The sequence below is a fragment of the Jaculus jaculus genome, chromosome 1 (assembly GCF_020740685.1).
Source record: "Jaculus jaculus isolate mJacJac1 chromosome 1, mJacJac1.mat.Y.cur, whole genome shotgun sequence".
Lineage (NCBI taxonomy): Eukaryota > Metazoa > Chordata > Mammalia > Rodentia > Dipodidae > Jaculus > Jaculus jaculus.
In genome coordinates, this window is record NC_059102.1 from 274161800 (window position 1) to 274188035 (window position 26236).

Below are 26236 nucleotides of genomic sequence, written 5' to 3' on the forward strand. Positions count from 1 at the left end.
ATTTCTCCACATCCCTGCCAGCATTTATTTTCATTTGATTTTTTGATGTTTGCTATCCTTACTGGGGTAAGGTGGAAGCTCATATTTGTTTTAATTTGCATTTCCCTGATGATTAGGGATGATGAACATTTTCATAAGTGTGTGTTTGCCATTTGTCTTTCTTCCTCTGTGCCTGTCCAGCTCTTTGCCCCATTTTGTGAGTGGGTTGTTTGACTTCTTATTGTTCAGGTTTTTGAGTTCCTTGTAGATTCTAGAGATTAGGCCTCTATCAATTGGATATTCAGCAGATATTTTCTCCCATTCTGTGGCTTTGCTTACTGTATTGCTTGTCTGTGAAGAAACTCTTCAGCTTCATGTGATCCCATTGGTTGAGTGACTGTTTAAGATCCTGTGCTACTGGGGTTTTGTTCAGGAAGTCTTTTCCATTCCTATATCATGGAAAGTTCCTCCTATGTTTTCTTCCAATAGTAGCTGAGTTTCTGGTCTTATATTGAGGTCTTTGATCCATTTGGACTTGAGTATTGTACTTGGCAAGATGTGTTTATCAACTTTCAATTACCTGCATATGGTTATCCAGTTCGTCCAGCACCATTTGTTGAAGATGCTGTCTTTTTTCCGGACTATATTGTTAGAGCCTTTGTCAAATATCAAGTAGCTATAGTTGCTTGACCCAAAGTCTGGGTCCTCAATTCTATTTCATTGGTCTATACTCCTGTTTTTATGCCAGTACCATGCTGTTTTTATTACTATGGCTTTGTAATATAGCTTTAGATCAAGTATGGTGATGCCTCCAGAGCTATTTCTTTTTTAAAATATATTTTATTTATTTATTGAGAAAGAGAGAGAGAGAGAGAGAGAGGGAGGGAGGGAGAAAATGGGTGTTCCAGGGCCTCCAGCCACTGCGACTGAACTCCAGATGCATGTAGCCCTTTGTACATCTGGTTTATGTGGGACCTGAGAAATCGAACTGGGATCCTCTGGCTTTGCAGGCAAGTGCCTTAACTGCTAGGCCATCTTCTCCAGCCCTCCAGAGGTATTTCTTTTGCTGAGGATGTGCTTGGATATCCAAGGCCTTCTGCCTTTCCATATGAACTTTGAGATTATTTTTTTCTATCTCTGTGAAGAACAATGTTGGAATTTTAATTGAGTTGCATTAAATCTGTATATTGCCTTTGGTAGGATTGCCATCTTCACAATGTTAATTCTGCCTATCCAGAAGCATGGGAGTTCTTTCCATTTTCTCAAGTCCTCTTCAATTTCTTTTTTGAGTGTTTTTATGTTTTCATTGTATAGGTCTTTCACTTCCTTAGTTAACATTATTCTAAGGTATTGTTCTCATTATGCTCCACAATTTTAACAGTGTACCTATGACATAGATGCCTGCTTATGTATGTACTGTAAGAATATTTGTACTTTATACATTGAAGGAGTAAGAATTTTTTCATCCTTAAGACCCAACTTTGGGGCCTGGGGAGATGGCACCTGAGTTAAAGGCGCTTGCTTGCAAAGCCTGCCAATCTGGGTTCAATGTCCCACTCACATACGTAAAGCCTGATTCAAAAAAACAATGTAAACATATGGCATCCTATTTGTAGTGTAAGAGGCCTTAGCACACCCATACACACAATAAATAAATTTTATTTAAAAGAAAACCTTGTTTCTTTCCTGGATACTGTCACTCTACATTGAGAAAGCACCCATTACAGAAATTAATTTCTACCCCTCATCAAGCTTATATTCTAGAGTGATAATTTGTATTATAAATAAATAAGATAGGCAGTGAAACTTCTGTGAAATAGTAAAATAGGGCGCTATCATCATGAAGAATCCTGGGCCTCTTTAAAGTGACTTAAATGGGTCTGACAAGTGAGCTGTGGCCACTTGTACATCTATGCTCTTCGAGAGAGGTCAAAAAGGAAGATTCTAGTGAGCACTCGGTGACACTGTCATCAGAGAGGCATTTTGAAAAATAATATACAAAACAACACATCATGCATAGTAGACTGCTAAATAATGGGTAGAATTTATCAAATGCACGATGCATCTCTTATGTGCAATGGGAAGAAAATGGCTAACCTCTGGCCCAAGGCATAAAGAGAATTGTCTTTGTGAAATAGCTTAAGAGGCTGAATTCTAACAAAATTTAATGTAACCAAAAATATCCTATATTGGGGCTAGAGAGATTGCTTAGTGGTTAAGGCGTATGCCTGCAGAGCCAAAGGCTCCAGGTTCAATTCTCCAGGACTCATGTAAACCAATTGCACAAGGGGGCACATGTGTCTGGAGTTTGTCTGCAGTGGCTTGATGTCCTGGCATACCCCTTCTCTCTCTCCCTCTCCCTCTATCTCTCTCTCTCTTAAATAAATAAATAAATAAAATATGTCTTAAAAAATCCTAAATCTACATAGACAAGATAGACCTAGGAAAGAAAGAAATGTTAAAAGTAAGCAAGAAGGCTAGATAGATGACTCAGTTGTTAAAGGTGCTTGGTTGCAAAGCCTGTCCTTATGGGTTCAATTCCCCTGTATCAACATAAAGCCAGATTCTCTGGAGTTTCTGGAGTATCTGGAGTTTGTGTGCAATGGTAAGAGGCTCAGGTGCACCCATATTCTCTCTCTTTCTCTTTCTCTCTCATAAATAAAAATATATAAGAAAAAGTAAGCAAACAGTATTTGAAACATTACTAGATGTTTCTGTGCTAGAGATTTATGCTCATGAGTCCTTATAAACTTCTCGGGTTGTTCTCTTCATTTCATGAATGAGTAACTAAGGCTTAGAAACATAAGTAGTATGTCCCAAATCCACAGATAGCCAATAACAAGACATAGGGTTTGTCTGATGGTGTGTAAGGTCCTAACCGAGATTGTATAGCCTACACCTCTCCCAGTGCTTTTCAGATCTGTGGCTTCCAAGTCTGCATCTCTATCAATGACATACATTCATTAAATTTGTAGAACTAGACATCAGACTTAGAAGTAACAATAAGAATACAAATTATAATAAGTTTACAGGGCCTAAGAACAAGAGCTATGTGTACTCCCCTTAATTATCCATTGTTGTGCTTGTAACATGAAAATATACCTTACTTTATGTCCTAAAGATTAATCAATGTCTAAACATAGGTCTAGGTTGGAAGAGGATTTAAAAGCAGCTCTTATATTGTTTTGAACTTTTTAAAAATTAAATCTCAGGGACCTCCAACTACCAGTGACTAGCTGTCAAGAGGACTTGTCTGAAGACACCAGGCACAAGCTGTGTCTGATGGCTGGGAGTTATAATCCAAAGAGCAATAGACAGGAACACCAGTGTCATGGATTCATGATGGTAAGGTGCCATAAAGATTTGGAACTAGAAGCACATGGTAGAGATAGACCCAAAGTTAAAAGAGGGTGCAGTCAGAGGATAGTCTGTGAAACAATCCTTTGGTCAGTCATCAAATGTGTACAATGGTAGTGAGAAGATTTGGTTTATGTCCATATCTAGACAAAGCAAAGTTATTTCCTGTTGGCAAAATGCTTGCTAATGCAGAGTATACACTTATAGATTCACTTTGCTCTTTCCCCACCAGATTGGAAAGCTTCAAACCCCAAAAGCTTATAATCATGAGATGGGACAGAGAGACATGCAAATATTGATGAATGATATGATGCAGAATGAAGAAGTCTGATAATCTATGAAAATCATTCAATAGAGTCTAAGGAGATGGCTCATGATGACAAGCATGAGATTGAAATTTGGATCCCAAGCACCCATATAAATGCAGGTGGGCATGGTGGCTGCCTGTAATCTCAGGTCGTGGGAAGTAGAGATGAGGAATCACTTGGGAAAACTGGCTGAATCAGTGAGCTCAGGATTCAAGTGAGACTCTGTCTCAGTTTTAAAAAAGAAATAGAGAGCCAGGCATGGTGGCGCACACCTTTAATACCAGCACTTGGGAGGCAAAGGTAGGAGGATAGCTATGTGTTCAAGGCTACCCTGAGACTACAGAATTAATACCAGGTTAGCCTGAGCTAGAGTGAGGCCCTACCTCGAAAAAAAAGAAAAGAAAAGAAATAGAATAAGAAAAATAGCTGGGCATGGTGGCACATGCCTTTAATCCCAGTATTCGGAGGCAGAGATAGCAGGATCATTGTGAGTTCAAGGACACCCAGAGATGACATAGTGAATTTCAGGTCAGCCTGGGCTAGAGAAATAACCTACCTTGAAAAAACAAAAGAAGAAAAGAAAAATAAGAAGAAAATTTTTTTTCTTTTTTTTAAAATTTAATTTATTAGTTTTCTTTTCAGCAAATACAGGCAGTTTGGTACCATTGTTTAGGCTCATCTATGATCTACCCCCTCCCATTGGAACCTCCTTGTTGATGTAAATGGGTCGTGCATTGTGGAGTTAGCCCATAGTTATTGGTACGATAAATGTCTCTGCATATCATGACCCAACATGTGACTCTGACATTCTTTCCGCCCCCTCTTCTGCAAAATTTCCCTGAGCCATGTTGGGTTCATTTTTGGTCTGCTTCAGTGCTGAGGTGTTGGGGGCCTCTGAGGCTCTGGCTCTCTAATTTGGTAGGAGTTGATTTTTTCTCTGTGTTGGTCTCCTTCCCCTTTGTGCTGGTATCTGGTTCACAGGAAAACATCACCCTTGCTTGTTTCGCCAATTGTCCTTAATTTCAGTCGGGCCCCTTTTGAGGTATGTTGGGGCAGCTCTCTCCTTAAGATCTGCATCTATCTGAAAAAGAGAAGCAGATTCTCCAATGGAGAGTAAGTTAGCACCCAGAAAATTGAGATAACACTTACTTTTTTGATAGAGTTTGATAGGTATAGGCCCTCTTGTACCCCATGATTGATGGTAGCTTGATATTGGAGAGTGGGCTTATGTTTGGGTATGGTTTTGACTTGTTTCCCAGCTCCAGCTATGGGTCTTGTACCACTGAGGGGATCAGTTAGCCAAATCAAGAGCAGTCGGTTCCCCACCATGGCTGTGTGCCACTATTGCACTTGTGTGGGCATCACATCAGGTTATTTGTTGCTAATTAGGTTAGACAATGAGTTGCTTGGACAGATATTTGGTCATTTCCCCCAGTCGCTCAAGTAGCACCTTCTGGCACTAGACACGCTGACTGTCTGGGGACTGACTCTCTCCTGGCTTCCAGCCATGTCATTCCATTTTATGTGTCAGCTGCATATGGAGTCTTCAGCAATAGGGTCTTATCACTGGCCTTTGGTGAGTTATCAAGTACTCTGACAGAAGTCTGTCATTGTTTTGGGAAACCTTGTAGGTTTCTCTGATCAAAAGCTCATTGTGGATGGTAGCCCCAAGGTGGAAGTGGGGGTTACAGGTCAGTGCCCTCTAAGAAATTGAGGAAAAACATAACTAATATACAAGAGTTAAAGAGGAGAGAGATAGAGGGGAAGAGGGAGGGAGGGAAGATGTAGAAGATTTAGGTTAGTCTTGATCGTACCCTCTCCAGTGTCTTGTGGTTCAGGTGTTTCCTGTAAGGGTCTAGTGAAGGCTCAGCCATTTGGTCTGTCTTTTAGGAAGTAGAATTTTATGGTACCATTGCCATTTGGGTCCAGATTACTGTTTTCCACCCTTCGATGCCCTCCCCACCCTTCCCATCCATCCTATTGTCTAGTCCATGAGGTGCTTGCTGGGTATGTAAGGTATCTTGGGTAGATTCAGGTTAGGTGTTGTAGATGACTGAGACTATGTGTTGATTTCAAGCATTATCCACCTAGACCAAGTGGGATTTATCCCAGAAACACAAGGGTGGTTCAACATAGGAAAATCTGTCAATGTAATATACCACATAAACAAGCTTAAACATAAAAACCACATGATCATCTCAATAGATGCAGAAAAGGCCTTTGACAAGATACAACATCACTTCATGATCAAAACATTGGAGAGAATCGGCATGGCCAGTTCACATCTTAACATAACAAAGGCAATATACAAAGCTCCAAAGGCCCAAATAATACTTAATGGAGAGAGACTGGAGGAATTCCCATTGAGATCAGGAACAAGACAGGGATGTCTTCTCTCACCTCTGCTTTTCAATATAGTTCTGGAAGTCCTAGCTCAAGCAATAAGACAGGAGAAGGAAATAAAAGGGATACAATTTGGAAAGCAAGAAGTTAAGTTAGCTCTATTTGCTGATGACATGATTGTATATGTAAGAGACCCGAGAGACTACATCCCAAAACTCCTGAAGGTGATTAACTCCTATAGCAAAGTAGCAGGATACAAAATCAATGCACAAAAATCGGTAGCATTTCTGTATGCAAATGACAAAGATACAGAAAAAGAAATAAAGGACATACTCCCATTTTCAATAGCAACAAAAAAAATAAAATACCTTGGAATAACGTTAACCAAGGAAGTAAAAGATCTATACAATGAAAATATAAAAACTCTCAAAAAAGAAATTGAGGAGGAATTGAGATGATGGAAAGACCTCCCATGCTCCTGGATAGGCAGAATTAACATTGTGAAGACGGCAATCCTACCAAAGGCAATATATATATTTAACGCAATTCCAATTAAAATCCCTACAGTGTTCTTCCCAGAGATAGAAAAAATGATCTCAGATTTCATATGGAAAGGCAGAAGGCCTCACATATCCAAACATATCCTCAGCAAAAGAGATACCTCTGGTGACATCACCATACCTGATCTAAAGCTATACTACAAAGCCATAGTAATAAAAACAGCATGGTACTGGCATAAAAACAGGAGTATAAACCAATGGAATAGACTTGAGGATTTTGGGTCACGCAACTATAGCTACTTGATATTCGACAAAGGCCCGAACAATATAGGCTGGAAAAAAGATAGCATCTTCAACAAATGGTGCTGGACAAACTGGATAACCACATGCAGGAAACTAAAACTTGATCCACACATTTCACCATGCACTACACTCAAATCCAAATGGATCAAAGACCTCAACATAAGACCAGAAACTTGAATACTACTGGAAGAAAATTTAGGAAGTACTTTACATGATATAGGAATGGAAAAATATTTCCTGAACAAAAACTCCAGTGGCTCAAGTTCTTGAACAGTCACTCAACCAATGGGATTATATGAAGCTGAAGAGTTTCTTTATAGACAAGCATATAATAAGCAAAGCCAATAGAATACCCACAGAATGGGAGAAAATATTTGCAGGTTATCCAACTGATAGAGGCTTAATCTCTAGAATCTACAAAGAACTCAAAAGTCTAAATAATAAGACAAATACCCCACTCACAAAATGGGGCACAGAGTTGAACAGGCAATTCACAGAGGAAGATATACAAATGGCAAACACACACTTAAGAAAATGTTCATCATCCCTAATCATCAGAGAAATGCAAATTAAAACAACTATGAGATTCCACCTTACCCCAATAAGGATAGCCAACATCAAAAAATCAAATGAAAATAAATGCTGGTGAGGATATGGAGAAGCAGAGACACTCATTCACTGTTGGTGGGAATACAGGATGATACAACCACTTTGGAAAGCAATATGGAGACTTCTGAAAAAGCTGACTATAGAAATACCAACAGACCCAGTTATACCCTTACTGAGTATCTACCCTAAAACCTTCAAACCACAGGCCAGAGAGATTTGTTCAACCATGTTTGTAGCAGCTCAATTTGTAATAGCTAAAAGCTAGAATCAACCCAGATGTCCATCATTATAAGAATGGATAACAAAGACGTGGTATATCTACACAATGGAATTCTATACATCAGTAAGAAAAAACGACACAAAGAAATTTGAGGAAAAATGGTTGAACAAGAAGAAAATTTTAAAAAAGGAGAGCAATGAAGGAGGACATCCAATATCAACCTCTGACCTTCACACATATATGCCCACATGCACATACATCTACACACATGTACATCCACACACATGCATATCACAAATACATGTGTAAAAAGCTTTCAGGAGCTAGGGAGATGGCTCAGTGGATAAGGCACCCACTCCTCAAGCCCGAGTACCTGGGTTCTATTCTTAGACCCCAAGTAAAAAGCTTGAAGCCATGGTAGGCTTCTGTCATCCCAGGCCTGTGATGGCAAGGGGGAAGATAGAGACAGGAGAGTTTCTGTGGAAATCTTGGAAGCACAACAGAAAGAATCACAGAGTGGAGTAAGATGGAGAGACAACCTGCCTCAAATGACAAAATAGTGAGTATGGTGGACTTGAAAGTTGTGCTCTGCCCTCTGCATGCAAGCTGCAGCATGTGAGCGCCTACACTTACACCAACGTGCATTCACATACTCATAACACAAGCCTTCAGTAGACGCAAGGGGCAATTAAGAAGGGGAAATACGGAGTTGTTGGGAGGATGTCAGAGGAGAATGAACTCTAAGTCACCACTGCAGGGCAAGTGAACTCCATTTACTTATCAGCAAGTCCTCTGATACATCAAATACTGCAGCCAACCACTGCTCTAGCAAAAGCTGTGCCAGCCACTGTGGGGCAGGGGGAGCCCTCAGGTCCCTTCATTTACTTAATGAACATTTGCAACAGTTTACAGTGGATGCTTACTCCATTCCAGGCACTGGGCCTGGGGAGCCACTGTGAACAAGCTAGAGCCAGAGAAAACAGAGGAATAGAAGTCTAGGGTTTCCAGAGGGGGGTGCAGAACCTCTGTAAACAGCCCATCTTGGTTTAGTCATGATAAAGATGATGATTTTTCAGATAAAATTTAATCTCAGATGACACTTAGGAATAAAAGACTAGAGAGCTGGACACAATGACAAATGCCTATAATTCCAGTGGTTAGAGGCAGGAAGATCATCAGACACTTCAAAGCCAGCCCAGGCTATGTGACAGGAGTTTGTGTTAAACAAACAAAATCAACAAAAACAAACAAACAAAAGTCCAGAGAATGACCAAGAAGTATATCAAAGGGAAAATTGGGATGTTTACAACTCTGAGACAGAGAGAAAGGGGTGAAACAAATTTCACTTTCATTTTTCTCTGTCTGGAAAAATGAAGGATTTGTAGAAATGAACCAATGACATAACCTAAAAGAGAATAAAATGATTTACATGAGTCCATCTAACACTTTCTACTTGGACAATTAAGTACAATATTCTGTTTCAAAAGGAGAAAGGAACACATAAGAACTCATTGATTTGTTCATCTAAGAACACATCTCTCAGAAAGTCAAGAGACTGAGAGCAGAGAAAATATTTCTCAGTGCCTATATTCCAAACAGGTGAGATGTCCCTGCAATAGCAGCATGGCCAACAGTTCCAAAAAAGTTTGTTCTTTTTTTCCCCCATCTAGGGGATTGAACCTAAGGTTTTGTTCATGCTAGGGGAAGCACTGTACCACTGAGCTACATTCCCATCTTTAGCTCCGGCTACCTTCAATTTATAATTCTCCTGCCCCTCCAAAGTACCAGGGATTACAAGCCTGCATATCTTCATTCAGATCTTCATTTTCATCTCATTCATAGCTGTCATTATAAACGAGGTTACCGTTACAATTTAATTGGGAAATAATGCAGAGCCAGTGTGATTACATGAAGAGCCTGGAGATCCAGGACTTGACCAAATCCTAGAAGTTTTAAGCAGAGGAGCTACAAGTGGAATTTGCTGTTTGCTGTCAGAAGGCTAGCTTCCTCCACAATCTTTTATCTTTAAATAATACTTCCTGTTCAGGAAGCCTCAAGGCCACATGAGAACTCTAACAGCCTGATTAATGGAGTTGCTTGTAACTTATTGAACACAGCCATGCCCCACACCATAGTAAGTACCAAGTCTGTTTTTAAAGCAGTTTTCCTCTCTCTCTCAGTCCCGCTCTCTCTCTCCCTTTTTCTCTCCTCCTCCTCCCTCCTCCCCCTCCCCCCTCCCCCCTCCCCCCTCCCCCATCCCCCTCCCCCTCCTCTCCCCTTCCCCCCTCCCCCTCCTCCTCCTCTTCTTCTTCTTCTCTCTCTTCTCTCTCCCAGGCTGACCTGGAACTCACTCTATAACTCAAACTAGCTGCTAATTCACAGTGATCTGCCTACTTCAACCTAGGTCAAGTCTATCTTTTTAAGGAACTTTATGTTAGCCCCTAAGAATTGTATAATTCTCTCATTAACAGAAAAAAAAATAGTTAAGAAAAGATACTAGGAAGATAATCATCAAACATTGAGATGAGACAGGCTGGGGAGATGGCTTAGTGGTTAAGGCACTTCTACAAAGCCTAACAATCCTGGTTCAATTTCCCAGTACCCACATAAAGCCAGGTACACGAAGTAACACATGTGTTTGGACTTCATTTACAGTGGCTGGAGGTTCTGGTGCACCCATTCTCTCTGTCACTCTTGTATTCCTCTCTGCTTGCAAATAAATAAATGAGATGAGAGCTAGAGATATAGTTCAATGGTAGAGGGCTTGCCTAGACTTGTTCAGTACTGGGTACTACATTTAAAAAACAGAAGAGGCTGAGAGATGGTGCAGTGGGTAAGAGCACTTGCCATACAAGAAGTCAGGTGAAGCTAAGTATGCCTATAACCTCAACCCTGTGTGGGAGGGACAAACAGGAGACTTGCTTGAGCTCACTAGTGGGCCAGTCTGACCAGAAACCATGGAAGAGCAATAGAGGAGGACCTACTCAGTGTTCTCTCAGAACAAAACTCTCTAGAATTAAACAGGCCCAACCTGTCCAGATGGAACCAAAACAATGTTGAAAGACTTTGTCCTCAGAGGGTGTACTCCTGGTCAGACTATGGCACCATGGGTGCTGATTCCCTTTCATCTTTAAAAAAGCAGAAGAATCCTAATATTTATCTTTCTGTGATGCCTCATGGTTTTCAAAAGTATGTCCTGCTTAACTTAAGATTGTTCTGGAACCACCAGGAAGGATAGGTTATCAAAAATATTATTCATTCACTTCTTCAACCAATGTTATTTGAGTATTTCCAAGTCCTAAGTCCTTTAAAAGGTTCTGGAAGTACAATGTTAATAATACTCCTGGGCCGGGTGTGGTTGCACATGCCTTTAATCTCAGCACTAGGGAGGCAGAGGTAGGAAGATTGCTGTGAGTTTGAAGCCACCCTGAGACTCCATAGTGAATTACATGTCAGCCTGGGCTAAAGTGCGGCCCTACCTCGAAAAAAATTTTAAAAAACCATAACAATAATAATAATATTTAATAATATTCCTGGACCCTGTCCCAAGGACCATGACATACTAGAATGAGTCCTAGCTCTTGAAACTCAGGTCTGCTACTTACAAACCAAATCATTCTAGACAAATATTTTGTTCTCTCTGACCATCAGTTCTGAAGTCTGGAAAATAGGTCTAATCATAGCTGCCTCTCCTGTTCCGGTTATTTTGTGAGCTCAGTGAAGGCCATGGGCACAAAAGTACTTTTTAAAGATTAATTTAATTAATTTATTTATTTATATAATTTAATGAATTGATTTTATTTATTTATTTATTTGAGACACAAAGAGAAAGAGGCAGATATTTATAGTAAGAATGGGCATGCCAGGGCCTTCAGCCACTGCAAACAAACTCCAGATGCGTGCACCACCTTGTGCATCTGGCTTACATGGATACTGGGGAATTGAACCTGGGTCCTTAGCTTCATAGGCAAGCACCTTAAACACTAAGCCATCTCTCCAGCCCAGCAGTACTTTTTTAAAATAAATTAAGAATCGGGCTGGAGACATGGCTTAGCAGTTAAGGTGCTTGCTGGCAAAGCCAAAGGACCCAGGTTCAGATCCCTAGTACCTATGTAAGCCATATTTACTAGGTGGCACATGCATCTGGAGTTCGTTTGCAGTGGCTAAAGGCCTTGGTGTGCCCATTCTGCCTGTCTGCTTCTCTCTCTCTCTCTTTCTCTCTCTCTCTCCTCTCAAATAAATAAATAAAATATTAAAGAAAACATAAAAAATAAAATAAAAAATCTACCATGGGGCAATCTTGCCTCACATTTACTCAAACTGAGATGTAGCTATCTGTGGGTTTATTATCCACATAGGTAACAAGTGTGCACGAACCAAGTCTTAAAGAAGGGGGAAAAAAATCTAAGGGAAGCACTGAGCCAGTGGTTTTCCATGAGCTAAGTGGGCTGAATGTCAGGAGGAAACTATAAAGTCAAACTTCAAAAGCATCTCATTGTCTTCAACTTGCCATTAGACCAACCTTGAGGCTTTTCAGAGTCCTCAAGCCCCGGGGCTCATTAGAAAAGCAGATGGACATATCAGAGAGGTTAATGGGAGCCAGTGATGACCCTGATAGGGTTTGGTCTTAGCACTGACCTTCTAGAAATGGTTCTGCCTTTGAAAACTGAAGAAATGACTTTTTGGTGGGGCATGAACAAAGAAGGGTTATCCAAAGTTATGTTAGAGTTTAAGAAAGCAATAGTATAGGAATAGGGGGAAAGGGAGAAATGAAAAGCAGCAACATTGCAGGCTGCTTTTGAAGTCAAATACTGTCTGCCTCCACTAATAAAGGTAGTCTTAGCTTTAATAAAACACACAGAAAAGGAACATTTGGGCTGGAGAGATGGCTTAGCAGTTAAAGCACTTGCCTGTGAAGTCTAAGGACCCAGGTTCAAGTCCCCTACCCACATAAGCCAGATGCATAAGATAGCACATGTGTCTTGCATTTGTTTCAAGTGGCTAGAGACTGGTGTGCACATTCTCCCCTCCCCTCTCTGCTTTTATCTCTCTCTCAAATAAATAGATTAAAAGATATTTTTTAAAGGAACACTTCAAAATATTCCTACCTGTTCCATGAATGAGGGTAAAACTGGGTGGAGGAACCTTATGCCTGACATATGCATGAGGAGATACTGCAGGGTGTGGGGGTATATATGGATGTACACATCTGCACATGTATATTTCTTATTGCCAAGATGAGGTCATCAACCTAAACCTATGTAGATAAATTGGGCTGCATGGCATAGTTCGTCTGTATTCTTCCTATTTCTGACCAACAGTCTCGGTCTGTCACGAACCCCTTCACAAGTCATCCTCATTGGTGCTGCTGGCAGCTCTCATGATCTAGGATCATGAAAGATTGAAACATCCTATGTGGTGAATAAGTGGGATTACCAAAACTGTGAAATCATCAGTGGTTTGGTGACAGCTGCTGCTTTCATCATATGATCCGTGGATATTTCCCCTTTTGAAATAACATTTCTTGCTCTTATTATTTAAGAGCTCAAGAAATGAGTTTCTAAACCAGTGGTAACTATTTCTGCACAGTCTCAGCTTCTCCGTATACTGAGCACAGCTTCATTAAGCTGCTAATGTCTTGGTATTCATAAATATGCAAAGATAGCATCAATCTTGCAGATTGATTAATCCAGTGACACCCAAACTGCTGCCTGCGTGCTCTCCTAGACCCACAGTTTCTATTCTCTCCACCCTTTCCTCCCCCCCCCCCCCCCCCCCGCTTTCATTAGCCCTTCTCCCCGCCTCACACCATGGAGGAGATAATAAAAAGGGTCTTTGGTCTAGACTGTTTGTGTGTTCCTTAGCAAGTCACCTGCCTACCAGCATGTCACAAATTTCTTATGCACTTTTGAACTTTAATGATGAAGATGGTAGATTTATGTGAATAAGTGGCAGATGGAATTTGAAAGCCAATTTATTTTGTTCATTAAAAATTAGGACAGCCATATTATACAATCAAGCACAAGGGGTGCTGTTCACATCCAATGAAACAGACAACTGACTATTCAATTTCACTCTGGAACATGACAGGGTCTCTCTGTGTTATAAAAGTTTAAAGAAGATAAGGTCTGGCTGGCAATTTTTTGAAAGTGCCTGTGATCAGGTGAGAAAATGAATGGAGAAGCCAACATCTGGCTGAGGAAGAGCCTTGTGAGGCACCTTAGCCAGTGGAGCCAGGTAAGCTAGACCAGGTTTCCTGACCCATGGAAACAGTGCAATAAAAATACTCTTATGTTAAGCCACTGGAAAAGGAAAATACGTAGAGATGTATTGAACACCTACATACACTTCTGGCCAAGTACATCTTATTATCTTCTTTCTTCCCTTCATCTTTAGTAACATGATACAAACTATACAGCAAGTGGGCAGGGACTGGTCACCTGACTAGGTCCTAGGTAGCTCTTTTTCCCTTGGAAAGTCATGATCTGAAGAGAGTGATTCATCCCCAGTCAGGCCTGTGTATCACACATACTCAAAAGTTTTGTTGAGGCTTCTGGAGAAAAAATTTACTTGGAGAAAACTGTCAATTTATTTTTAAGATAATATATTCCCATGAACCATTAAACATAAAGTATGGAAACTTTAAGTGAGGGCATTTGGAGCAGGCTCCAGAAGAGCCTTGAAATCCAATAATAAGAAACTGAAACCTTATTCTATAAGGAACAGAAGCCATCCTGATATTTCTTCTTTATTATCTTATTTAAAAAATTTTTTGGGGGGCTGGAGAGATGGCTTAGCGGTTAAGCGCTTGCCTGTGAAGCCTAAGGACCCTGGTTCGAGGCTCGGTTCCCCAGGTCCCACGTTAGCCAGATGCACAAGGGGGCGCACGCGTCTGGAGTTCGTTTGCAGTGGCTGGAAGCCCTGGCGCGCCCATTCTCTCTCTCTCCCTCTATCTGTCTTTCTCTCTATGTCTGCCGCTCTCAAATAAATAAATAAAAAATGAACAAAAAAAATTTAAAAAAAAAATTTTTTTTTGCTGTGTATGTGCATTGTGGTGGTCTGAATGGATGTCCCCCAAATGATCAGGGGTTTATTAAAAGCTTGTAATTTGGATCTCCAGCTGCCTGGCTGGAGGAGGTGTCACTGTGGGCAGGTCCTAGAGTCCAGTCCTAAGGTATGGGGGTGGGTTTGGAACTCCAATCTGAAACATGCAAAGTGCTTGAGCGAGGCCTAGAGTTCCTGAAGTGTGCTTGCTTGCTTATGGCGACTTTTGGCTTTTCTCTCTGCTTGGACCCATGAAAGCAGGCTAGCTTCTTCTGCCAATTGGAACTATAAGCTTCAAATAAATCTCTTCTTCCTTCTAGAAACTGTGAGGTTCATCCCAGTGAAGTGAGCTTGTCTGGTTCATGCATGTTCGTGTGTGAATGGAGGCACTTGCATGCCATAGTGCTCAAGTGAGGGTCAGAGGACAATTTTGGGCATCAATCTTCACTGTCCAGCTTGTTTGGGGTAGGGTCTCTTGTTCACCACTGTGCTCACCTCCACTGCATTTGCTGAGATAGCTGGCCTGCGAGCTTCCAGGTGATTCTCTTGTCTCCACATCGCCAAAGGCACACCAGAATTACAGACATACCATGGCACCTGTCTTCACATGGGTCCTAAGGGACCTGAACTCATGCACTCATGCTTGTGTACAAGCACTTAATCCACTGAGCCATCTCCCTAGCCTCATCCTGAGCATCCTGAAGACAGAGTTGAGATTAAATCCATAGTAAGCTGGTGGTATTTGAAGAATAAAGTAGAGGGGTAAGAAAGTAGGGTCAGGGAGACCAGTTAGGAGATTATGATCATCATTTATGGGGAAAAAATAATGTAAGGTTGCCGGAGGGGTAGCATGGATAAAAGAAGGGGAAATATGGGCGGGAGAGATCATTCAGTGGTTTAAGGCACTTGTTTGCAAAGCCTTATGGCCCAGGGTTCAATTCCCCAATACCTGTATAAACCAGATACACAAAGTGGAGCATGTATCTGGAATTTGTTTGCAGTGGCAAGAGGCCTTGCCATGTCTATTCCCTCTCTTTGTCCCTCTCTGTTCTTTCTCTCTTTTCCCTTACCAATAAATAATTATATAAAAAAGAGAAGGGGAAATATCAAAATAAACAGGGCAGTAGACTCTTAGAAGTGGATGACTACTTGGACAGAGGAAGAAGAAAAGATACAATTTTTAGAGAATAGTTGAGATGAGGAATCTAGATAAAACATAAAGTTGAGGATCTCACTTTTTAAAATATTTTTATTTATTTGAGACATTGAGGCAAAAAAAGAGAGATAATGGGCATTCCAGGGCCTCTAGCCACTGCAAACAAACTCCAGATGAATGTGCCACCTTGAGCATCTGGCTTATGTTGGTCCTGGGGAATTGAATCTGGGTCCTAAGGCTTTGCAGGCAAGTGCCTTAACTGCTAAGTCATCTCTCTGGCTCCAAGGACCTTACATTTTTAGAGTTTGCTTATTACTGTAATATAATGTTATAAAAATGGTATTTTGCCTCTGTGATCTTCCTCCCACCAATCTCATAACTCAATCCAATCTTGACAAAGGCACCAGGCAATTCTAATAGATGACATGCCACATATACTTGACTAGTACTCCTCAAAACTGTCAAGGTCAATGAGGAAAGTCTGAAACACTGTCTCAGAAGACAGAAGCCTACTGAAATATAACCACTAAACCACATGTGTGATCCTAGAATAGAAAAGCATACACATTAAAGACATTAAAGGCTACATCAATTTGAGTAGATGATAAACTGAATATGGCAATAATAATATAGGTTCATTAATTATAACAAATGTACCATAGCAAAATAAGATGCTAATGCTAATAATAGAAGGATGGAATGGAGTAGAGAAGAAGGAAACCCTGTACTATCTACTCAATTGCTCTGAAGACCTGAAACTTAATCTGAAAGATAAAGTTTATTTTTTAAGTTTACTTATTAAAATGTTTGCTATTAACCCATCATTGTCGTTGGGAGCACCAAGAACAAATAATTCCATATTATCCACCCACAGTTCCTTCACTAAACATAAAACTACATCACTGGTAACGTTGCCACCTTACCACCTCCTGCCTGGAGGAGGAAGCCAAGATGGAAGAAAGCACCTCACTGCCTACCCTTAGACATTAGAGTTTCTGGTACTCATACTGGAATGGCAAGAAGGGGCACATTTAAATGAGATCATAAGTAATGAGACAACAGAGTGGAAAGTTGGCCTGAGAATAATGTGGTGTTTCAATGGCTTTACTGAAGCTGAAACACTATGACTTCATAACCCAAGTTCTATGCTTTTGGATGTTATCCCCCAAACATTTACTCAACACCTGGACAAACCAGGCACTGTTAGATGTTAGGGACAGAAGGCGGGGGTGTCACAGCTTCAGTTCATAAGGAGCTAACAATTTACTCTAGAGACAGGATGGCAAAAAACTGCAGTACATTGCAAGAACAGGGATATTATGTGCTAAGGAAATAAAGCATTCAGGAGCGCTACACAAGGAACAACGAATTCTATCTAGGGAGGAAGTCAGGAATTCTAAGTTAAGTTAAGTGGGATAGGGGTGTTCTAGGCACAGATCTGCCATTTTCAAGAGCATAGCCACATTCCACAATGCTGTGTGCTTGCGGAAGTGGTAGCCAGAGCATCAGGGAAGGACTCACATGTTGGGAGTGCTGAGAAAGGCCCATCAGGGAGGAGAAAGAATGGAGCTGGTAGGAGGCTACTGGAATGATTCACGCTGGAGATGATGAAACTCTACAGTCCTGCGCCCCAAACCCTCCTATCTTATCACTGTTCCACCAACATGCTCAAGCCAGAGACATTTGAATCCCCAAAGAACTTTGTCACTGTCAATGCAGGAAGCAACAGAAGCCAGAGGATGACAATACCAAAGCTTTCTTTCACATGACAGCCCTGAGGTCCAGACCTCTGCCTATCCACTGGGGAATCTCCCTCTCCCTCTCCCCCCACCCCTCTCTCTCACACACACACACATACACACACAAAACTGCTAACTCTATCTGTAGTACAAATCCTTTCAGCTCCAGCTATTAGAAGGGGGCCATGTTGACATTCTCACTGGAGGCTGGCATATCTTCTGTATTACTCAGGGTTCTTGTTTTGTTGTTGTTGTTGTTGTTGTTTGTCTCCTCTTTTTGTGAAGCATGGTCTTACTGTAGCCCAGGCTAATTTGGAACTTATTCTGTAACCCAGGCTGGCCTTCAATGCATGACACTCCTCCTACCTTAGCCTCTGAGTGGTGGCTACACTCAGAATTACACTTCAGATTGCAGAAGTGGAGCACACACCTAGTGTGGTCAGGATTATCTAGAGGAATAGAACTTATAGGGTAAAAATGTATTACAAAAAGGATTTTTTAGATTAGCTTGCCTGATATGGATTGGGCAGTCCAACAATAGCTTTGTAAACACTACAGAGGAGAGAAGCTAAGAAACTGGTAGCTGCTAGTCCATGAGGCTGGAAGCCTCAGAAGTCCCAATCTGGCACTGAATGCCTGGAAGATTCCCGAAAAGCTGCTGGTCTTTAATTCATGTTGGCAGACTGAAGAAGCTGGATTCTGATATTAGTAATGGCAGCAACAGGGTAGAGATATTCATGAGCAAGAAGAGGGGGCAGGTGGGCAAAAGCACTACATTTTCCTGCGACCTTTTTATGGATAGGTTGCTGCAGGAAGATCTACCTGCTCTGAGAGGGTCTTATCCTCTCAATTAAACCTTCCTGGACACTCCCTCACAGACCTGCTCAAGAGGTACATCTCTTATTTGCTTCTGATTCCAATCAGACTAACCAATAGAGAGAAATCATCCTAACTATTGATTTGCAATATTTTGTTTGTTTTCAGAAAGATACAGGCCAGCCTGTGCATATTCAGGCTTCCGCGTCCTTTGAAAATGGTGAAGGCAACTTATGGCAGACAATTTGCTCAGAAGCCAACTGACCCATGAACGCTGAGGGGCTGAGTCATTATTTTGGACAAAGGCCATGGCTTTGCTGCTCTGGTTAATGCTGAGATGAGGCAGGAGGTGAGTGGCAAAGGATGCTGACTCTGAAGCACGCACGCCACCCTGGACTTTGAGCCTTGGGTCTGCCACATACAAACTGTATGACTTTAGGCATATCACCTCTTCATTTCAGTTTCTCTGTAAAAATGCTCATAAGGACTGTACCTACTATAAAGAACTGTTATAAAAATCAAACACTACATTCTAGATAATGTTAATATACATATCCTGATGTATAACAGCTGGTAGACCCCTCTTGACAGGCCAGCCCGTGGTAACACTTCCATCCAGCCTGTGTCTCTGAGAACGTTGTGCTGCAGTAGCATCCCCCATCCAAATGCCTGCTGTACCTAAGGCCAGGGGCTGAGAGTAAGGCCACCTAGAAGGGAAGGGTTGGAACTCAACTGCCAGTGTTTGAATCCTAGCTAGGGAACTTCCTAATTTTCTTGCTGTGGAATTAGTTCACTCATTTGTAAAATGTAGGTGATAGCAGAAGCTACCTCACGGGCTTACTGTGAAGAGTAGATGAGATTTACTTGGAATATATGTATAACATTGCATGTGTAGTATTACATTCTCATAGCTGTGTAATAGTCAATGTTACAAATGTACTATGATTGGCTTACTCATCCTAATATTAATAGAGATTTGGGTTATTTCCAGTTTGAAACTGGTACAAAGAATGCTGCTATTTTAAAAATCTAGTATTTTGGTGAAGCTACATATTCAATTTCTGGGTTAAGTGGACTTCTTTGGCCAATGGCTATCAGATTTGATAGACACTGCCAGGAAGTTTTTTAAACTTGTTCCCATGTAAATTCCTTCCAGCAGCAAAGTGAAAATTCAGTTACTTCACACCCTCAGCAACACATGCTATTTTTCTTTGACATTTTCATCTTAGCTATTCTGGTGGGTTTGCAGTGCTGTTATGCTACAATTTCTTTCTGCATTTTCCTGGTGATTAATAAATGTAAAACCTTGTCATGTGTATTTTAAACACAAGTATCTGGCATATTGCAACGATTCTATAAATGAGAGCTACTATCTTCATTCTCTATAACATAACTTCTCAGGTAGGGACACATGTCAAAACATAGAGAAGTTCTTAAAATTTCAAACTCTCTTTTACATATACCTTTTTCCATACTTACCCCTTTTCCTAGTTAATGTCTCTCCTCCTAACAAGTACAGACATGCTGAATAAGAGGTACTAAAAGCCAGGGAGACATCTGACATCTATCCCAGACAGGTTTCTAACCCTGTTCAGATGTCACTTCTACAAGACTCTAGATGCAGAGACCCTAGATCACTCCCAGTCTCATCCATTTAACTCCATCTCCCTCTAGTCTCTTCCTGATGAATGGCTTTGACAACAGTCTCATTATTATGGCCTCTGGACCAGATCTGACTTGAATCTTTAATGCCTTCTGTTAGGAAAGATGCATCACTTGGTTTTCAAGATGTACATACAATTCCCCTTACAAAGCTAATATCCTGAGGGGTTTGTTAATGCATCAAGCCACAGACCTCTGAGGAAAATTCCATGATGTACCCAAAGCAAAAAGCCAGCTAAGCTCTTATCTTTGCCCCCAAGTTTAGTTCCTACTGGTAAGCTCCAAGAGAAAAAGAAAAAATGGTATTGTGTAATTGGGGGTAAAGTTACATCTTTCAGATTCTTGGGAAAGAGAGAAAATGAAGGCAATTTAATACTTACTAAACCAGGTCAGACATTTTTATCTATGTTTATATAAAATAGTCTCCATTATGTAATGTAATAGAAATGCTTTTATTTTCCAATTAGCTGGGCTTAGATGGGATCCACTTCTGCTGGGAAAAATTCTTGAAATACTCACATGGACTCAACCAAGAGACATCAGCCAACAGGGATTGAGAGGCAGCAATATTCCAGATAAGACATGAAAACAAATGTTTTGATTGTAACAGACACTGAAAAGAAGAAAAAAGATGGGGGCATGCTAAAAGCTAAATAGATGACTTGTAGACAGCCTCATGTCACTGAGATGAAATTCCAAACCAGGCACATTTATGGAGAAAGGGATATTTATTGAAGCTTACAGATCCAGTGGAAGTTCCGAAGTTCCATAATGGCAGAGGAAGCTGGCTTCCTTTCACAGATTCAAGCAGAGGAAGAAAAAACCCCACCAACACCTGCAAGCACAAGCACACTTTTGGAACTCCAGGCTAAGCTCAAGCACTTTGCATATCTTTAGACTGGAATTCCAAATCCACAATCATACCTTAGGGCTAGGCCCTCTGATTTGCCCTGTGACATGTCCTCCAGCCAGGTGACTACAGATCTAAATTGCAAACTTCAATAAAATCCTGAATATATTGGGGGCCATCCATTCAAACTACCACAATGACTAAACGCTATTCACTGAACTATGTGATCCCTAAGATGTCAAGAAAGCTTGAAGACTTCAGTTAAATGCAGTGGACAATATATTTGTTGCAGAATGAAGGAACTAAGCTACGCATGCAGGTCAGCCAGGGATAAAATTGTGAATGTCTAGATAATGAAGCCACAAAGTAGAAAGCACAAAAATTAAGCTGTGTGGAATTAATAACAATCGAAACCAGAGCTTTCTACTTATCCATGTTCAGGGTGATCAACTTGTCAGAGTTTGTGCAGGGCTTCTCGTGTTGTCACTGAAAGTCACACATCTCAGGAAACCTTTCTCCCAGGAAACCCCAGCCAGACTGTACAACTGGCAATTTGAGTTAGGTTTACTTAAATTTTCTAGGACTAGGAAATCAATGTGAGTGACAACAGAGTTATAATTAGAACAGTATATATACTGTTCAATGCTGCCGTTCTAAGTATGACAACTTCCTACATAAAAACATATGTACAGACATGCACACACTGAAAGTATACACTAAAATACTCAAGTGCTTCCTGAGAGTTCCCCTGGTCAAGAACTTTACCTTTGTACCACAGTTTGAGAGCTTGCTTTCTTTTATACAAGAACCATTCTTGTTTTAACCCCCAACTCAGCATCCTTGCCATTAGAAGGCATGTGTTCTGATCCTGGACCCTTGAGAGGGAGGACGAAAGCAGCAGATCAAGAGGCTCTGTATTAGTCAGGGTTCCCTAGAGGAACAAAACTGATAGAATGAATTATATTAAAAGGGAGTTTATTGGATTGGTTTACGACAGTCCAACAATAGCAGATTATAGGCCTGAGAGTCAAAGAAACCTGATAGCTGCTCAGTCCACAAGGCTGGATGCCTCAACAGTCCCAATCCAGCAACTGAAACTCCTCTACACATCACACTCCCAGTAGTACCTAAAGTGGGGGAACTAGCTAGGAAGAGGTGGATCAGGATCCTGGATCCACTGGTCTTGGCTATGCTAAAATCATGTTTTCAATAAGCCTAACTCAGACTTTTAATTTCTGTAGGCTTAGAAACATGTAGAAATAAATAATAAGAGTGTGATCTCATCTCTAAATATTCTCTCTGTCCATGGACTACAAAATTGTAGTTCAACTCTAAGGTCAGATCAGAAATACATTTTCAGGCAAATGGTACTAGAATAATACAATATAATCTAGGTGTGCTTTGAGCAAGACATGCTGAGATTTTAATTCTATGCTTGGCAAAACTGGTAGCATGGCCTTGGTCTATTCCCCATGATTGGGGGAAGAGGAGGGAGAGAGAGAAAGTGAGGACAGAGGAGTGAGTGAGGGACTGAGATGGAGGACAAAATATAGTAAGAGGGGACAAAGGAGAAAGCCAGCTGAGTATGGGGATTCCCATTTTCTCTACTTCCTGGCCTGCCATGACAGGAACTACTCTGTTCTACCATGCCTTCCCCACAATGACAGGCTGAACCCTCTGAAACCATAATCCAAAATAAATGTTTCTTCTGTTACACTGTTTTCTCAGGTATTTTTTTTTCCATATAAATATGAAAAGTTACTAATACTGGGGGAGGTATCAAGAATTCAGTACAGGATTTTTTTAAGGAAAGAATCATTAATTAGAAATAACTGACACATAAGTACTAGCTAACTAAAACTATGACCAGGTAAGGTTAGTAGGGGAATGAGAGCATAAAGAGAAATGTTTATATGGCTACGGGTGTGCTATACTATGAAGAAGCTGGCTGGCTAATATTTCCTCCCCTACCTGTGTTAAATCAGTACATCACAACCTTCATGCTCCTCCTTGAAGAGGTAGTATGCTACGTCCACGGCGACCTTGCCTGTGTAGCAAAGATGCCTCTACACTGGAAGAGAGCTGAGGACAGAGGGCCAGCACTCCTCGGAGGGATGCCCCCAGTGACCCCTTGGCAGTCAGTTACTGTAATGGTTCCTGCTGCCCATAAGAAGTCACAAAGACCCGATTGCTGGCGCCAATGGGCTGTTTTCTGCACTCTGTTTCTTTCCTGCTTTCTTCTAGCTGTTTGTCTAAGAACAGCTAATTCAACACTTATTAGTAATCAAGCACGCAATCAGAGTACAAGAAACAATCTAAGCATTGAATGTGCCCCTCCTATAATTAGGGCAATGGAGGGAATGTATAACTCTACTAAGAATAAAAAATTAACTTTAGGACAATTTTTTGATGGTGTAGAACAAAAACAGCTTATGATGTTTGAGAACGATACTGAGCCTGAGAATATGAAAGTAGAAATGTTGATCGGTAATGTTCATAAGAAGCATGACAGTTCTGCAGAAAAGGAGTTGCAAAACTTAGGCATTCCCACCAGGAAACTTCCTGGGGGATATGTTCAGTACTTGATCAAGGGCAGATGGTGGACACCACCAAAGTGGACTCCTAGAGCTGGAAACTACTTAGTTCCACTCCCCTATGAGGGAGGATATGATGAATTCGGTAATAGATGGGTGAATTATGAAGGAAAAAGGAGGCTATGGCATTCTCTTCCATTTATGGAACGCTTAGCAAGGAAGTGTAAGCCTTGGTGTTTATACAATAAACAAGTAAGAAGGGAATTTCTAAAAAGTATTATACCAGCCTTAAAATATTGGTGGTCTTTTGGATGGAAACACTTTTATAATGAATATGAGGATTATATAAATGATTTAATAAGTGGAAAAAAAGATTGTTTGGGGCATGACAGTCCTTGGGGCATGACAGTCCTTGGGGTATAAGAAATAAGTAACCTGTTATTCACCTTACACCTTTTACCCTAGTTTCTGTTCATATAATGTTGTGGTCAATGGTGCGAGACGTGCTTCTCAGAAAATGGGTACATTTCCTGCCTGATAAACACTGCATGTATGGTTAGAGTAGAACAATACTTAAGATTGTTTAGATTAATAATTCTTAAGATCACTTGTTCAATCTGTATAAAACCTTGATGAAAACTTTAGTAAATCACAGCAGCATATTCAACTTAGAGTGTGTCTGTCTGTCATTTCCTCGCCGAATCCCGAGTTCTCCTTGAGCCTTCGCCCTTGTTCTCCCTCGGTCCTGATCTCCCCGAGAGTCAGTCCGCGGCAGGTGGCGCCCAAACAGGGACCTGAAGGACAGGTAAGCTTTCTTTCTTTCTTTCCTCAGAACTTAGGATCGGCTCTCACCAGGGAACTGCAGTCCCGCCGGTAAAGGATCACCGGTTAAGAGTGAGTAATCATAAGGAAATCATGGGGCATTCAATGAGTAGAAATGAAAAGATGTTGGGGGTCATGGTACAGCGCATGTTGGCAAAAAATGGGTTTAATGTGTCCACAAAAGTTTTAGAAGAATTTATGCTTTTCTTAAAACAAGCTAGCCCTTGGTTTGTGGAAGAAGGTGCCATGACCTATGAGGATTGGAAACGAGTGGGACGTGAAATGCGTAGGTACGTTCAAAGAACTAATCTTCTCCTTAAACAATTGGCTTGGGAAAATGCTAATGCGCTGTGCCAGGATTTAATCAGACCCATAAGAAAGACAGGACAAATACAAGATTACATTAAAGCCTGTTTGGATGCCTCACCAGCGGTGGTACAGGGAATGGCCTATGCTGCAGCCATGAAGGAACAGAGATTCAGCGCCTATGTAAAAAAGACTTATGGGGGAGGAAAAGCCTCCCCTCAAGGACCTGGTCCTATATGTTTCAAATGTAATAAGGTAGGACATCTGCAGAAGGACTGCAGGCAACAAAGTTCAGGCCCCAATAACAAGGGACCTGCTCCTGGATTATGTCCCAGGTGCAAGAAAGGAAAGCATTGGACAAATGAATGTAAGTCTAAGTTCCATAAGGATGGGACCCCCCTGAATGGGGAAGAAAAAGAGGAAAATGAGTCAAAAAACTAGGAGGAGGGCAAGCTCCTAGCCCAGAACAAAAGGGAGCTCCCCCTCAAGAGCAGAAGGAATTAAAATTAAATCCTCTTGCTCCAGAGTTTACTATTCATCAACTTCCTAGGGCTACGCCAGGGAGTGCAGGGCTAGACCTTGCAAGTAGTAAAGACATGATTCTCTCTAAATGGAATGGAATAACATTAGTCCCTAGAGCTCTTTCAGAACAATTATTGCCTCAAACAGTTGGACTGATTATTGGAAGGAGTTCTAATTATCAAAAGAACTTTGAAGTCCTACCAGGTGTTATAGATGCTGATTCTCAGAATGATATAAAGATCATGGTCAGACCATTATCAGAGACAATTCAAATACATAAAGGACAAAGAATAGCACAGTTATTGCTGCTACCCTATGTTAACTTACCTAATCCTATCCTGAAGAAGGAAAGGGATATGGGTCAGTTTGGCTTCACAGATGTGGTGGCCTGGGTACAGGAACTAAATGAAAGGCCCTTTAAGGTTATTAAAATAAATGGAAGAAAATTTAAAGGACTTTTAGATACCGGGGCTGATAGGACATGCATTTCAGCCTCTGACTGGCCTTCAAGTTGGCCTGTGCATAAAACAGGATCGTCATTGTTGGGCCTGGGCTCGGCCTCTGGAGTCATGCAGAGTACAGCCCTGCTAATGTGGGAGGATGAAGGAAAATCGGGTTATATACAACCTTATGTTTTACCCTCCCTGCCTTTTTCTCTCTGGGGTATGGACATGTTAGAAAACATGGATCTAAGACTGGTTACAGCTGAACATTTGAGCAAACAGCATTTTATATAGGGGCCACTGCAGAAAATTTATTTGCAGATAAGATTAAATGGTTAACGACTGAGCCTATGTGGGTTAGTCAGTGGCCCCTTACTCAGGAAAAGTTACAAGCTCTGGAGCAATTAGTTCAAGAACAATTAGAAAGAGGGCACATTATAGAATCCAATAGCCCATGGAATACTCCAGTTTTTGTTATAAAAAAGAAATCTGGCAAATGGAGACTATTACAAGACCTGAGAGCTGTTAATGCCGTTATGGAAGATATGGGGGCATTACAGCCAGGCCTCCCTTCTCCAGTAGCAATTCCAGAGGTGGCCTGAATGTGACTAGCTTTGCGTCAAGCTTCTGCCTTCCCTATGAACTGATTTTTGTCAGGTCTTTTGTCCCAGCAATGAGAAAGTAAGTGGTACATAAGGATACTAAATGCATTTATGAAGGCTC